The sequence below is a fragment of the Talpa occidentalis genome, unplaced genomic scaffold, assembly GCF_014898055.3.
Source record: "Talpa occidentalis isolate TD23 unplaced genomic scaffold, MPIMG_talOcc4v2.1 talOcc4.7, whole genome shotgun sequence".
NCBI lineage: Eukaryota > Metazoa > Chordata > Mammalia > Eulipotyphla > Talpidae > Talpa > Talpa occidentalis.
The window spans coordinates 58,035,439-58,052,427 of NW_023605083.1; the positions used below are offsets into that span (position 1 = coordinate 58,035,439).

Here is a 16,989-nt window from a genome sequence, read left to right on the forward strand (position 1 = left end):
TGCTAAATTTCAAAATGTTAGCAAGTACATGGAGCAACTGGAACTCTCATACAATCTTAGTACTCACACCTGGAGTAGGTCTCTCTTAGGTAGGAATGCAAAAATGAAACTGTCACTTTGTAAAGCAGTTTGGCATTTTCTTGTAGTTATACACAAACTTATAATACAGCCCAACCATTTCATTCTAGGTATTTACCCAAAAGAAATAAGGGCCTATGTTCATACAGAGACCTGTATGTGGATGTTTCTAGAAACTTTATATGGAATAGACAAAACTGGAAACAACCCAACATCTGTCAACTGGTGAATAAATTAAAATAGAATACTACTCAGTGATAAAAAAGGAATACTACTGATATATGCAATAGCGTGGATGAATCTCAAAAGCCTTATGCTAGGTGAAATAGTTTAGACACAAAAGGCTACATACTATATGATTCCATTTATATGACATTCTGGAAAGGTAAAATGATAGTGATAAAAATCACATCAGTGGTTGCCAGTGGTTATAAGTGGGGTACAAGAGAGACTACAAAGAAGTGATGGAAATATTATATATCATGACTAGAGTGGTTTATAAATATTTTTCAAAATATTTATTTTCCAAAACTCATCAATCTGCACTCAAAATGGGTAAATTTAACTGCATGTAAATTACATATTAATAAATCTGATCCCTCCCCCAAATACCTTGCCTTTTAGTATAATAATTAACATACCCCATAAGTCCAATCATGCTTTGGAAAGTATAAAACTTCTTAGTATACAGGTCAATTATTTTGATTCCTAAAGAAGGTGAAGATGAAGAGTAGGTAAAACAGTCACCACTAATTCATTCAACAAACAACAGCAACCTTAACTCTGCAAGACTCACATCAGCCACAGCAATATTTACTGAGAGCCTTTGATGTGCCAGATACTGTTCTAGACACAAGACATTCAGCTGTGAACAAAAGGGGCAAAGTGTCTGCTCTCCCAGGACATCTATTCTAGAATGGAGGTTAAAAACAGACAAATAACAGTGGGTTGTTATGGCACTGAGTGGTAGGAATAAGGAAGAAAAATAAAGCAGAATAACGGGACAGAGAGTAAATGTAGGGGTGACTCCTTTCTAAAGTACATTTAGGACACTGAAGTAAGAGAGTAGACCATATGCTGCCCACAAAAGTGTCACCAAATAAAATTTTAAGTCAGATGTATTAACCTCTATTTTTTCATTGCATTATTTCTTATTGCTGTAACATTGGTTTACACAAACCTATCAAGTTAAAGACTTGATAAGTTTACTATCAAGGTTTGCTATTGATAAATACCATATTTTATAATTAACTGTTTCTAGTAAATATTTACATACAGACATTACAGTCTTTTTTTCACATTCACATTGTTATTTTAATAAATATATACTTTAAAAAGGCAAAAAAAATTATAGGGCCCCAAGTGAGAGGTGGGATTATCAATTATTTTCACTTTGTCCTATACCAAAACCTGAAATGCCTACCAGACTCAGTGCTGCAAGTAAAAGAAAAAAATTATAAGTTCACAGGAAGCACGGCTTGAAGGGGGAAAAGAGGGCCTCAATCAGCACAAGCCACACTCCCCATCCCCACTTCCTCACCAAAACATTTGGTCCTTTTGAGCTTCACAAGTAAGTTTCAAAGAGAAAAAAGAAATAAAAAAGAGAGAAAAAGAGGAAGACATGCTGAAAAAAAAAGATAGACAAGGTAGGAGGGTTTTGTGTTATTCTCCAGCTGGCAAAGTGAAAAGAAAAACAGGAACTATTCTCGTGACTACCTTCTAGCCTTCTAAAACACTGATTCTGTGGACAGAAATGTAATGAGAGGAGGCCTCCTTGGTGACACAGAAGGTTGAGCACAGCGCTATGGTGCTGTCTGCAGCCTCTGCAGCACAGGTTCGATTCCCGGCCTGCCAGAGAGATACCCACATGGCGGCAGACCTCTCCTGTCTTGCTCACTGCTCCCCTCAGCAATGTTTTTGGTCTGTCTGCCTGTTCTTCTCTCTGCTCTGTCTCTGGTGAATCTTCTCACCCTCCTGGCCTCTGACCTGTACCCCAGTTCTTGTATAAATAAATAAATCTTTAACAAAAAAAAAAAGAGAGGGGCCTCCCTGGTGGCGCAGGTGGTTGAGCGCAGCACTGTGAAGCTGTCCACAGCCTCTGCAGTGCCAGTTTGATCCCCGCTGGCTGCGGAGCAACCCACATGGTGCAGCAGACCTCTCCTGTCACGCCCGCTGCTCCCCTCAGCAGTGTATTTCAGTCATTCTGCCTGTTCTGTTCCCCACTTTGTCTCTGGTGAATCCTCTCACCTTCCCGCACATCTGGCCTGTACCCTAGTTCTTGTATAAATAAAATAAATCTTAAAAAAAATTAAAAAATAAAATTTAAAAAAAGAAATGTAATGGAGGGGAAAGTGCACGTGTTTGCACTGCTACCAGAGAGTCTTAGTTAGTGCAGTAATAGAAGAGTTTGTTGGTCTTTGTCCTTCCTGCAAGAACACAGCATCCATGTGAGGCCATATCCTCCAGCTTTAGGGCTGAACTCCCATCAATCTCCAGTGGAGAACAATCTTCAGGCAGAAACCTCACAAGCACCATCGCCCACTGGAGAAGAGAAGTCAGTCCCTCTAGAGAGAAGAGGGCAACCTTTCACAAGACCATTCTCAGCTGCTGTTCTATCAACAGTCAGAATCTAATGAGATTTAGGCGACCCCACCACCACCACTTCTCTTATAGAGAAGCTGGGGTCCTGGGAAAGCAAGTGATATGCCCAGAGTCACCCCCTATAGTTCGAGGTGGTCCACAGGTTTCTCAACAAATAACTTTTTCAACAACTGATACATGGCCCTTCCCACTACAATTATTTCTCCTACAATTCTCTTTATTGTTCTCAACGCATTTTTCTTAAGAGTTCTATTGGAACTGTTCATATGCGTAGCCAGCAACTAATTTTTATCCTTCAAAAGCAATAGTTTTATGACAGCTATTTCTACAATTTTAAAATAAGTAGGTGCATGTGTGTGTAGTCTGGTTTGTTAGACAAATGTCCAAATAGTTATCAGGAGTAGGACAACAGTTGAAACTTGTAACAATCAGTACCCCTCCTGATGATTTGTAGGTGTGGTATAACAATAAGTAACTCACCACTAACCTACAAAGCAGTAAGTAGATTTAAGACAGGATTTAACTATATCACATATGAATTAAAAATATGTTGGTGCTAAAGCTCAACTGATTGCCTATTCATGAGATGTTGATGCAAAAGCAGGAATCACAGCTGTTTATGCATATATTCTCCAGAGAGACGTGGAAGGTCCTGTAAAATTAGGATATGAAACTTGTAAGCTCAACAGAGGATGCCTGCTTTGGAAGAGATCTGCCTTTATTAGCATTATGGCTCTTGAATCAGTAGCCACATTCAGGGGAAAAGGCTAATGAGGTGGCCGTCTGAAGACCAGGCTGAAAGAGGATCACTAAACTATGATAGAAGATAGGACATGGCTGTGGTGGTGGTGGTGAGAGAGGATTTCAAGTCATCTAGTGATTTCGCCCAGACTGACCACAGCTTTTTTAAGCCTGAAACTGATTTGACTGTCCCAGTTTAATTTCTGGCCTCCAGATGCTACTGGGCTCTCTACCATTAAGATCATCTTGCTGGTCCCTAAATTCTACTCCCTCGAGTTCCCCCAAAATTCTGTAAACCCACAATTTCAGTAAAACTTCCCATAGTTGCTATTAGACCCTTAGAATTCTGCCTGCAGAAAGGCCAGGGGTTGTTACTTACCCACCTCTGAAATTGTGTTCCTACTTAAACTATACCACTGTAATATTCAAATTTGAGGAGATAAAGATAAAAGCAATGCTCCAAGATAAAAGTCAAGGATAAAAGGAAGACATTCTATCATTCTAGAAGAGGCTATCATTCTATTATACTTCCCATTTTAAAAATACAGATCCAGTGAATTTTATCAACTCTAACAATACATAACGGGGACTTTTTAAAAGTACCAAATCATTTACATTATTATTAGTAATAATAAATTTATTGATAACTGTATACTCTACTTTTACTCCCAAATATATATTCAATTTCCTAGAATAGCTGATTTTCAAAATAAGGACTATAAAGTGAATACAGAAAAACTGAGATAAGACATTTGTGAAAATCACAAATCTAACCACTTAGAAGCATACTTCCTCATGCTGTGAACAATTCTGTTTGAAAGGAAACTCAAAAAGTTTACTTACATCTATTTCTACCAGGTCACTGATATTTGTATAAGCAAAGATCCTATTTATCACGCTCGACATTCCAGTTGCAACCAGATAAGACTGTCTCAGGACTTCTAAGACTGTCAAGAGCCAGAGTTTCTGAAAGGAAATCTGTCCTACACCCAAGTTCTTGTTTCTTCATTGTAAAATTAAAAGAAATTCTAACAAAATGCTAGAGATAGCCTCTCTACCCCTGCTGATTTCCACTAAACAAACACAGGGCAATCTTCAAAGGAAGACTTCAGCAAACACAACTATTTGCTTTTTCTCTTGGAGTACGTACGGCACATAGGAAAGAAGAACCTTTCCCCTAGAGAAGAAATAAACTTGTCAATATTATATGTCACATAAAAAATTTTTAAATTTTCAGCCACAATCATAATGGCAAAATTAGGGGGACCTGCCAAGAAGGGGCCACTGAAATCATAAACACCTGCACTTTGAAACACAAACAAGTAGGTCTTCATGAGCAATTCTTTATTTGCTGAAAAATTAGATTGGTCAATGTTCCCTGTTGTAGTAGAGTTTTCCAAGAAAATTTTAGGAGAAACGGCCTAGTGACTTTATCAGCAAAAACCATTTGGTTTGGCTGAAGGATCAACAACTTCAGATGTTCGACCTTCTCCCAGATTAAAAGGTTTATTTTTACAAAACTGCTCAAAGGACTTGGAGGACAAACAAACTCAAATCCTTCACTAGCTTCCCCTTCCTTTGGGCCTATTTACTAGGCAGCAAACTCCCCCAAACATCCTTAACTCTTTCATTTTCTTAAATTAACTGACCCATTAGAAAGAAGGGAGATTTTAGAGTGAGTGAAAGTGGGGTTTGAATCCTGATTCTGCTCTGGGACCCTAGGTTTCAAGAATCCCTGTATCCTCCAAAAGATAGAGCTAATAAGGTATATTAAATAACATTTAGCCAGTTCCTGGAACAACTTAAGAATTCAGTTAACAGTAGCTAGTATAATGATTAGTGTTACTGACTTCACAGGGTAAAACAAAGAGGGAGCAGTTTATTAAAGGAATCTCTCTTCTCTTTTCTTTGTCCACCTAAGACATTATTTCTCCCAAAAGTGTTCCAGGGTAACCTAGAGCACTCTCCAGTGCCCAACTCAGTGGGACAGGTAATATCCTGGCACCATTTATGCCATTGTTTTACTATAAAAGCCCCTCTCCTCTGGGGGACCCTCACCCACACTATTCTTTCCACATCATGAAGGTCCCCTAGCTGTCCCCCAAACAGGCACACTGAGCCTTCTTCCTTGTCTTCAGCACCTGGACCCACTTCCCCAACTCTGTTCATTACCTACATGCAGCCTGGGCCTTACAATTTCTCCATCTTTTCAGCGCTCTCTACAGGCTGCTCTAGGTTATCAAGTAACCGCGTGGTCCCTGCTAAATTGTAAGCTACGCACAGCAAGCAGCTGTGTCTCAACATCTTATTCTATGTCCAGTATTCAGTATGAATTGTTGCTCCATAAATATTTGTGGTATGAAGGCCTCTGAAGTCAGACCTCGGGGGTGAGAACAGATACAGAGAGCAGGTTTACTACAGCAACAAATCAGAAATTTCATTTAAAGTAAAGACCAAAACCATGATAAAATTTCCAGCTGTGTTCAAAGAAACACAAGTTCAAGCAGCAGGAGTGCATTTAATTTGTTTTCTCTCAAAGCTGCTCTAATTTGTTGGGAAGGACATTCATTTTCATTTTTTGACTTCATGTGAGCAAATAATCTGTGATTTGCCAGACTGAGACTTCTAGAACCCCCATGAACATGCCAGTAATAAGAACAACTCCCTAGGGATTCAACCCCAAACAAGAATGTCAGCTTTGAGCAGAAGCCTAAAACTCTAAATGCAGAGGTTCAAGTCAAGAACTCACTCCATGAACACCTGGATGCAATTTCTCCACCTCAATACTCTATTCCTTTTACTTTTGTCAAACTAAGTTATCTAATCTCCAAGCTCTTGTCCAGTTCTAGCCCACAGCTCATGTAGTCAAGCCTACAGAATTCTCTAGAATGAACCCTCTACCAAGCCAGAGCTTGAGGTAACGCAGGCTTCAGTCCCAGATGCCTCTGTTACTGTAACTTGGTGACTGGGTAGGTAAAATCTAGTCTGGGTTCCAGGACAGGCACATTGGCCCAGGGCCCAAACCCTGCCCTCCCAACTTTATAAGCAAACTTCTCTTCTCTCGATAATTTTCTTACTAAATTAAGGGGGAGGGGGCAAGAGAGAGAGAAGTGAGATCACAAGTTTAAATACATATACTTGTGATTCTGAAAAACAAAAACCTAAGGATGTTAGACCTAAGGATGTCAAAAGGAACTCCATTATTTGAGGTTTGGCAGAATCTTCCCAGAGGATATGGATCTGCATTACTCTGATATTTTCATGACTCTGAGTAATCCTTCTAGAAAGAGCTACTGTCATTGAGATTTTCACAAATCACTTTTAGGAGGAATATAGGTGAACAAAATAAGGCATCAGGAAAAAAAATTATAATAAATCAAAAAAATTAACAGACAACTATAAATCAGAGGCATTGTGCAGGGGAGAGGGAAGAGGGATCAAAACAGGGGAGGGAAGAGCACAAGGGACTATGGAGATGGTGCACAAGTGAATTGATAGTGGGAATTTTACGGGGACTAAACCTGAGAGGAAAAAGCAGACATTATACACAAAGAAAGAATAATGTAAAAATATACATAATTTAAAGCCACACTGTGACCACGTGAAATGTGACTGGAGCCAGAAACTGGAAAATAGCACCAACACTGCTAAATTTGCAAATCCTGCCACAAAACAAGCAACTGAATAAACACCACTTGACCAAAGACGTTCTTTATCTTGAACTCAAGGTCCTTACAATGAACACAATCATTAGTGTAAAAACAAAAACACCCAGCCTTTAATCAAAATTAACCTATGTTTTTCTTTTTAAATTATGTTTATTGAGGTACAGTTGACTTAGGTTGATGTATCTGTGGGGATTACAAATTGAAACCTCCACAAATGCATATCTTCACACTATGCCCACCACCATTGCCCCAATAATCCTCCACCATGCTCCATGGGCCCCTTCCCCAAACCCTATTTCACTATCTTCCCCTTCTGGTTGCCTCAGAATTACAATCAGATGTTAACAATTAATCTTAACCAGTCGAATTTAGCCTGGTGTCTTGTACTTTTGCATAAAGGAAATAGTCCCTAGGAGAGTGCCTCCATATTCAGGACTTCTGTGTAGATTCCCTCCCAACTAAAGAGCAATTTTTGAGAGAGAAATCCAGTTGGAAGCCCCCTTAAAATTCAATTTAGACCAAACAGACAAAATAAATAAAGGAGTCCAGTACATTATACAAGGATTCAGACTCCAATTTAAGCTGAAAAGGATAGAAATTTATAGACAGTTTTTTCCACGTCTCCTAAAAGGACACTACCCTAAATTCTGGAAGAGCAGTCAGAAGCCTGGATTAAAAAGGTAAGAGGCCAAGATCTTAATTTCCAGTTAATGACAGCTGGGGAGTGAATTTAGGTAAGTCACTCTACCACTTTGCGCCACAGAATAGAAAATAAATCCTTATGATAAAGAGGCTGCAACAGATGGTCTTCTGCAAGAGACATGGGTATCAGAGTTTGAATCTCTGCTCTGCCATTAGCAAAATATATGACAGACCTGAGTTACTTCTCCCTATATTAGGTATAACATCTGAAAAATAAGATGACCTCGGTATTTCCCCAAATATGGGAGAATTATTAGGGATGAATTGTAGAGGTACCTAGATTTCAGAAAATGGAAACAGTAGTAAAGATTGAATCACATGAGAAAATTTTGTTTTTTTCACTACTTATTTAGCCTGTATAAACTTTTCATGACATTAAGGAGAGTCTTTGGTCTTCAACACCTCTTTAACACATGCTAATTTCCCTTTTCATCAAAGTGAGAGCAAGTCTGAGTCAACACCTTAGGAAACCAAGTTTATAGACAGTTAAGAAAAACTGTTCATTCTAAAATTGTTTAAAGTACCTTCTACTGTGACAACTAATGCCCATTTTCGATTTAGAGGATTAATATAAGGCTAATTTTTTAAAAAATAAATGATATCAAAAATGTGAGTCAATTTAAATAATCCAACTGGCTTAAAAGCTGCCGATCAGGGCCTCCCCTAGTGGTGCAGTGGTTGAGCGCTGGGCTGCGAGGCTGTCCGCAGCCTCTGCTGTGCAGGTTTGTTCCCTGGCCACCCGCAAGGGTCCCAAAAAAAAAAAAAGGCTGCCTATCATAGTATTACAGTGACAATTAAATGCCATGATTGGAGGAAGCCCTAGCGCACATGGTACTCTCATCTATTCACAGTTGATGGGTAAAATAAATATGACTAGAGGGTACAGTGCAAACAAAAGCAAACAAAGGATGAATATGAAATTCCAGACACAATAAGAAGGGTAGCTGGAAGGGTTCTTTACAGAAGCCAGAGGAAAGAGAAAAACCTACAGAGGAAGATTAATTTAACAAATACTGACCGAATTATACTAAGTGCTAAACACCAATGAGAATCTCCCTAAGTATATCTCTTATCTGGAACAAAGCTGTGAAAACAAGTCAGTCTAGGAGGGCCCTAATGTTCATTAGTGATAGCAGAGGCTTAAAGTCTTGCCTCTTATTCACCACTGAGTAATTTATATGGTGTTTGATAAATATTTGCTGAACAAATGAATTTCAGTTTAATGCTATTTTGGGTATAGGAACATACTCAATTGAGATACATACTCTTCCAATAACAGAGACAATATCTCACTCAAGCTAAGGTAAACTGCCACCTTTTCCCAAAACCCTTCATTTAGGAATGGAGAAGAGTCTATAGGTCGATCAATACTCATTAGTTTGGGTCTTCACTTTCTCTCTGCCTCTCCAAGGGAAGATGCTGTTTCTATCAGTGTTGACTTTATGTCAAACTTGTATCATCTAAATACCAGAGTCAATTGATTTCAAGCTGCTATCCCCTTAGGGACCTGCTTCTTCAACAAAACAAACTTGGCTTGACTCTTGGCAAAAACAATTATTCCCAATCTAGAATTCAATAGGAATTTTGCAGAGCAAATGTAAATCGGGATATGAAACCAAAACAATTCCTTAGCAGCTTCTAGCCTCCATCTTGTTCCTTTCTTCCTTCAAGTCCCTAATCTATTATGAACTCTAAAACAACAAACTCAGGACAACACTTCAGAAATCTTTATGTCTTACCTGCCTACCCTCAATAAGAATCTTTCAAAATATTTAGAAATGTCCTAATAAGATTGATCCAATTCTCATCCTAAAGCAGGCACTGACACTGTTTTCTTGGATGACGATTCTTAGAAGTTGTTAGCTTTCCTCTCATCACAATTGGCTTAACAGGATGCAATTTAAATCCTGTATTCAAAATGGAGATGTCCAGGCTGGATAATCCAAATGAATATTTTATTTCTGAGAGATTTCCCAACTGGTGAGTAGAAGACAGAGACAGTGTCTCACTGCTCTCACTAATCATGTTTGTGCTGTTTAAATTTACTGAAAAGAACCAACTCCTCCTCCTTTGCATTTCTGAGGAGTCACCTTTTGATTCTGTGACTCAAGTCTTTACCTATAGGCAACTTTAATGCTTTCTCTCCTCTTCGGTCCTTTCCTCCCATCATCTTCCTTTTTTTCCATCATTATTCTCTCTGACAAAGCTTGTAAGAGTTCCCTGGGCATTCCTTTCACCTTTCTACCTCTCAAAATCTGCACACCCTGTTACATTAATGCTATGTGTGTTCCACAGGACGTATCTCTGGGTAACTTCAATCAAAGGATCATCCTTTCTCCTAAATACCACCCTAGAGATTGAGAACTTAAAAACTGGAAGGGCTCTTTAAGACTCATATATGTAATTCAACCTCTTCCATTTCACAAACCAAGAATTGAAATCTCATAAAAGTGAAATAGCCCAAAAGCACATGACCTGTTAGTGGTTTCTGTATTTACATGTAAAAGTTACATGTAATAAATAATTAGGAGCTCCCTGGTGGCTCAAGGGGTTAAGACACAACCTGCGAGGCTGTCCGCAGCCTCTGCAGCATGAGTTCATTCCCCAGCAAGGGAGCTTCCCACATGGTGCAGCAGACCTCTCCTGACTTGCCAGCTGCTCCCCTCAGCAGGGTATTTCAGTCAGTCTGCCTGTTCTGTTCCCCACTCTGTCTCTGGTGAATCCTCTCACCACTACCCCCCACAGACACCTCTGGGCTATACCCCAGTTCTTGCATGCAAAAGTAAATCTTTAAAAAGAAAAAAATAAATAATTAATAATTAAATCAAAATACAATTATATGTAAAATGTTCAGTGTACATGCCTATGTATATTTTTCCTGGAGGATCCAGATCTTTCACTAATTCTCAAGGGAGTCAGTAATTCTCTCCCCAAAAAAAAATGACAACCACTGATTGATCATATATTACATATACCAATTAACATCTATATACTAATATATAACATATATATATGCCTATACATTCACACACGTATATATACGCACATACATATAGCTTTCCTCCTAGGAAATGTAGTGTATTAAATACCAGTTATCATAAAAAAACTTGACTTTAAAACTAGCCCGATAAAACTAGCTTTAACTTCCAAATACTTCTTGGAAGTTGGATTTGGCATAGAAAGTTTTGCAGTTTTAAACAAACACGGAAAAGAATGAGTAAAAGCATAGATCCCATGCATTAAAGGTTATTTTGGGGTGCTTTGTTAAGTATTTAATTCTCTAAATTACTTCGTGCATGATGTCATTCTTACTAATAAAAAATGAATGTGCAAAATTAAAGTATTTGAATGTGGAATGTCACAGATCACACACTTTCTTAAACCACAGTGTCCTCAAAATGGGAAATAAAAGTGAACTAGAATCATTTTGTTTATTCAGCAAAAAGTAAGCTGGCCTAAGTTAAGTAGGTACTGAATTTGCTCATAAGCCTAACCTTAACTACAGTTACTTCTCATCTAATTCTATTTCTGAAGTTTTTCTGGAATGTTCCCAGAAAAACTTAATTAGTCTCTCAGAATATCAGATACAAGCATGAGGTTCCCATTCTCTCTTTTAAACTTCTTCTAGTCAGCATTTATTGATATCCTTCCATATCAGGGTTGAATTAAGGACTGGAAAGAATAAATCAAAGCCCCCCTCCTGGAGAAGCATACACTCAAGATGAAGACAGATAAATGCTAACTATAACAGAAAACACAGTTATGAACAGTGCTGTAACCCAAATCCTATGGGAACAAAAGGAAGGGGATAACTAATTTAATTCACTGTTGGCAGGGAGGAGTGAATGCAGGAGAGTTTCATGAGAAAGATAGTATTTAAATCAGTCTTAAAGCAGGTTTTCAAAAGGTAGAGACATTTTGTACCAAAGTTTCTTTCACAAAATGGAAAAAGACAGGATTTGAAACTTAATTTTGTTTTAGGTACCAATTCTGAGGCACCTCTATTGTTAAGTGAATGTTCTTTGTATTGATATGGCTTATGGTCTCAATGAAATGCAGAGCAACCCAGTGCTCTATCTGAAAACAATTTTGTATTCACAGAGGTTTTCACTCTCTGACTTCCTATAGTTCTAAAATGTACTCTCTAACATCTTATCCAGTGAATACATACAATTGAAAAAGGAGAATCACTATGCTTTTGCTAGTATTTTCATTTGTCAAAACTTTGATATTTAGACAAAGTCCTTATTTACCCTGATAGTGGTAAATTCATGAAAACCCAAATTGCCTGGGATGCAGCTTCCCTATCAACAAACTCCATGATCAGGCTACTTAACCCATCTATACCTCAGTTTCCCCACCTGTAAAGTGACTGTAATGAGACTAGCCATCTTATGTAGTTCTCCTGAAAATGAGCGGCATTATTACATATAAAATGCTTAAAACAACATCCAGCACACAGTAAATCAACAATAAATGTAACTGCTTTTACCAAGAAGAGTTTGTTTCTAGTCAGCCATATGAATTAAATAAGAAAAAAATTCTCATCCTATTTCAGATTTTGAAACTGCATTTGGTTTCACCTTCAAACTAAATTTCATCCCTAGACAGAAATGGCTATAAACAGAGAAATAGCTTATTTCCTAGGGTCCACAATACAATTAGGGATAGAAGAGAGAACATACTGTATTATAACCAATAATAAAACAAAAATTCACCAAAGTTAAGACTGACAGCTAAACTAATAGGCCTCATCCCCTTTTCTTTTGTTCCTTATACTTTTACCATCAATTACTCTCATCATTCCATGTATCTATCTATGCATCACATCGGAAAACATATTGACATCACAGAACTACTCACAAATTTTTAGCTGAAGCAACGGTAAAGTTTCCATTTTAAGCCAAGTAAAGAAATTAGAGTTGTATATATTTTCTCGATGGGCCTTTTGTAGTGTTGCAATCCCTATGTAGTCAAGTCCTAACAAGCTGGAGATAATTAGAGAATTATGATATGGACTGCAGGTTCTGATAAGGATTATAACAGATTAATGTTCCAGAACAAAGGCAGCACCCTTGGAAAATCCCCTGGTCCCAATGGCTTAAATTGTACCACTTCAATGTTTAGGGGAGGGGGGGATTGCTTAGGGGAAAGGTGTATAACTGGAATTTGCTGGCTGAGTTCAAACAGCTGTGCCACTTGCAAGGTGTGGGCCAGGACAAGTGAGTTTACCTCTCAGTTTCTTAATGTGTAAAACAGGGAAAACAAATGAGTTTGTCATGAAGATTTAATTAGTATTCAGAATGGTACTGGAGTAGTGTCTACTAAATAAACATTGCAATGACAGGCATTTATGATTATTTCCACATGCAGATCTGAGGAGAGTCTCAGTGCAGGTCCTCTTTTAGAATGGTTAAAATAAATTTTCAAAAAGATCTTTTAAAATGTAATGCTGGGATCTGAGGAGGTGTGAACCTATTCCTCTAAATCATATACAGTGATAAATCAATCAATCAATCAATAAAAATAAAATTTGATATTGGAGTAACTGACCATAAGAGCCTTATACTTGCATTATTTCATTAATATTCAAATAGTAAATAAAAATGTATTTCGATTTCAGGTTATTTTATTTAGAACTGCAAAACATTATTTCTATTGATATTTCCAAGATACACAAAAGGCTGATAATTAAAGAGATTAAGGCAGTGTCCATTTAATTATTTTAAGAGATAAAAATTAACATATTAACAAATGGTGATGGCTGCAAATACAGTATAAGCCACTTGGTTTATGGGAGGGAAGATCTCAAAAAAATAGAAATGGAAAAAATTCTAACTTCTTTCCATGGAAGATAAAAACTGCAGAAGGTAATAAACTGCATTGCTGAATTTCATTCCACTTCATTTATTTTTAATAATATTTGCATTGAGACAACCATGAAAAAAGGTTGAAAAACCATGCTCTCACCACCCTTTTCTAATCCTAGAATGATCATTGTCTCCCGTGAACTGTCAATATGCCCTAAGTCAAACCATGTCTATTTAGACATTTTTTTTTAAGATTTATCTATTTATACATACAAGAGCTAGGGCATATGCCAGAGGTGCGGGGAATGAGAGGACTCACCAGAGACAGAGTGGGGAACAGAACAGGCAGCTCTACCAAAGTACACTGCTGAAGGGAGCAGCAGGTGAGTCAGGAGAGGTCTGTTGCGCCATGTGGGTAGCTCCCTGGCTGGGGATCAAATCTGTGCTGCAGAGGCTGCAGACAGCCTCACAGGTTGACTCTTAACCCCTTGCGCCACCAGGGAGGCCCTAAACATATTATTATTATTATTATTATTATTATTATTATTATTATTATTATTAGACATATGTGTCTAAAAGCCTACTTAAGTGTAAACAGAAATACTTGTAAGGGTTGAGATTTCAAATCTCACCTACAGAGGAAACATGTATCACAGCATCTCCCTCACAATCAGACACAGTTAGGTCATTCTGTACCTGCCAGGGTACTTGTGATTAATCTTACCACCGACTTAGCAGTTCTTATCATTTAAATGGGCAGTGGTTACCATGGATGCTGGTCACTCTGATTCTATTGCTTTTTCTCAGGTAGATACTGATTTGCTCTTGAATCCAATAGTTTCCCCAAACTCCACTAATTATCTTAATACTTTACAGGAGCCCTGGGGGAACAGAATAGCAATGGAAACTGTACTTGAAAATTATCATGCTATCTGAAGAGGTTGTACTCCACTACATTCTCCATGCTTTCACACTTTCTTTGATTTGGGAGAAGTGGCTCAAGAGAATGATATGAACAGAAGGCCTCCATTAGTTCTGTAGTAGGTGTGAGGAGAAAAAAAAAAAAACTTAAGTAAAAGGAGAGATGTGAAATGAAGTACTTTTTCATTGGTATTTGAGTTGTAGCTGAAAAGAAGATTAAAACTTAGTTTGGATTCCATACTGTTAAGTGCACCAGTAAGACTCCTCCTATGAACCTGGAAAATTTTGCCAGAAGCTTTTGGTGTATGGGGGGAGGAGGTCTGGGGGAGCAGGGGGGCGGGGGGAAGGTGTGAGAATCCAACCTTAAAAAATGACTTGCTGATTTTTTTTAATATCAGAATGTGTCCCCTACTATATGAATATATATACCACCCACTCCCTGTGAGATGGCATTGAAAAAGTCTTGGGCTTTGAAAGTTGATATCAGCGCTGCAAAAGATGAGGGTCATGCTGGAAGTACCTCCAACACCAGAAGCTTTTCTTTCCATTTTTTAAAATCTTGCTTATTGCCTCTTCATGATAACTGCTGAAAAAGAAGCACCCATACACAGCCCTGGAACCACGTCCCCAAAACATTCATATTTCTCAAAAGTCTCCATTCGAGAAATGAGCTAACAGAAGACCACCAGCCAGCCTCTCGCCTGATCGTCCAGCTTTCCTCCTAGTCTGCATCTATCCCTCTTCCTCGATCTCAGTCGGAACCCCGGAGCGACAACACCCGGTAAAGCGAGGCCACAATCTGGCTACCCGACGATTCCCAGGCCGCCCGGCCAGGAGGCGCTGCGGGTCAGTCCCCCGGGGCCAATGGCAACCCGCGCCCAGCCCTCCCAACCCCCACCGCGGAGCCCAACCCGGCGGCGGAGCTCCTAGTTCTGCACCGCCCGCCGGGGTTACTCCCGGTCATTACTCTGCACCATCTCTGCTCAGCCTCCCCATCTCTGGCCGGTCTAAGGCAGCCGCTACAGATCAGCAGCGCAGGGCAGGAAGATGCGGGGGGCAAAAAGGGAGGATGCACACTTTAAATTCAGGTTTCCGCAGGATCTCTTTCTAAGTCTTGTTTTTAAAAAGAACAAAACTCGCCTCCCGCTGCGCCAATTTGGGTGAGCGCCGGGAAACCTTCGGCAGGTCCCCCAGGTCAAACAAAACCCCCGAGGTCTCAAGCCAGCAATAAAGCCAGGGACCCTGTTTGGCACACCTCCTACTCGAGTTTTTGGACAGTAAGAAAGCGCCGCTCTAGTCTGGAGGTGCACACAGTCGAGTCCCCGGTCAAAGCAAACACAGCTTCTTAAGAACTGGGTGGGGACTAAGTCCTGGCATTAGTGCGGTGGTCGCTGTTTGACCCGCAGACAGAAGGGTTTTCAGCTCTCGGGCGCTTCCGAACAAAGAGAAAAGCTCGAAGCTGGACCTGCCACTCTCCCCACTCCGGCAGCAGCGCTCCCAGCACACTCGGGAGCCCTCGACCCCGCTGAGCCCGAGGTAGTGCGCCCCGGTCCCCACACTGGGATGCTCCACGGGTTCCAGCGCCCGGCGAGCCCCGAGCCCCGAGCGCCGCGTCTGAGGGTCGCCAGAGCTCGTCTCACAATGTCCTTCTCCCCCACAACCCACCCCCCGGCCAAGATTAAAGCCGCCCCAGCCTCATTTGCTGTGCAAGAGGTGGGGGTGTGAGTTTTCGGACCAAAGTCCCGGAAACCCAGCGCCTCGCAAAGCTTCCTCGGTTCCGAAACAAAACAATAACGCTCAAGACAAGGGAAAGCCTCTTACCTGTTTTCCACTTTTGTGTTTGCGTCTCTTTTCCCCGACCCTTTGAAAACCCCTTCTGGAGAAGGGAGAGAAAAAAAGAGCAAAACGCCCGGGGAAAGTGGCTCCGACTGGGCAGGTCCAGCGGCGCCCCCAGCCCTGCCCACCTGCACTGGGGCACAGGCGTCGGTTCGGCTCGGCGGGTTGCAGCCCCACTCACTGTTCCTTGGAATTACGGGGTTTTTGCCGGGACTAGTTCCTTTTATAGATTCGGTTGAGCAGAGCGCAGGGGTTACTATCGGTCAAAGCCTGTTCTCTCCCTTTTCCCCGCCCCCTTCGCCAGCCTCTGTTTATGTAGTTCAGTCACTCCGCACAAAGCACGTGGAGCCGCGGCCCGCCCCTTAAACCGGCGACGTCCAGCACTTCCCGGCAGGGCTGGAGGCGGAGAACCCGGGGCAGGGGGTGCTCCCGGCTTTGCCAGGTCCAGGATCCGCGCCCCCTGCCCCCCTCCCGGGGCCTGCGCCCACGGCAAATGGGAAATGCCAGGCTTGGGGCTGCGCCGGGGACTGCCTTTCTGGCCACATTCTGAGCTGCCGGCGGCACTAGCGGAAATTGCTTCCTCTGAACTATGGCTTTCAGCAATTTTTCCCTTTGTTAATTTACTCAGTCGA

At 40.5% G+C, this 16,989-nt stretch overlaps 1 protein-coding gene across 2 annotated transcripts in view; it reads right to left on the minus strand.

Moving 5' to 3' along the window:
- The window catches only part of ABCA1 (ATP binding cassette subfamily A member 1), a 117,059-nt gene extending 100,399 nt beyond the window's left edge, over positions 1-16,660 (minus strand). For both annotated transcript variants that reach the window (XM_054689633.1, XM_037495374.2), the window contains exon 1: positions 16,343-16,660. The gene's annotated coding sequence lies outside the window, so the exon portion shown is untranslated. The remainder of the gene's footprint in view (positions 1-16,342) is intronic.
- Between the last annotated feature and the right edge of the window lie 329 nt (positions 16,661-16,989).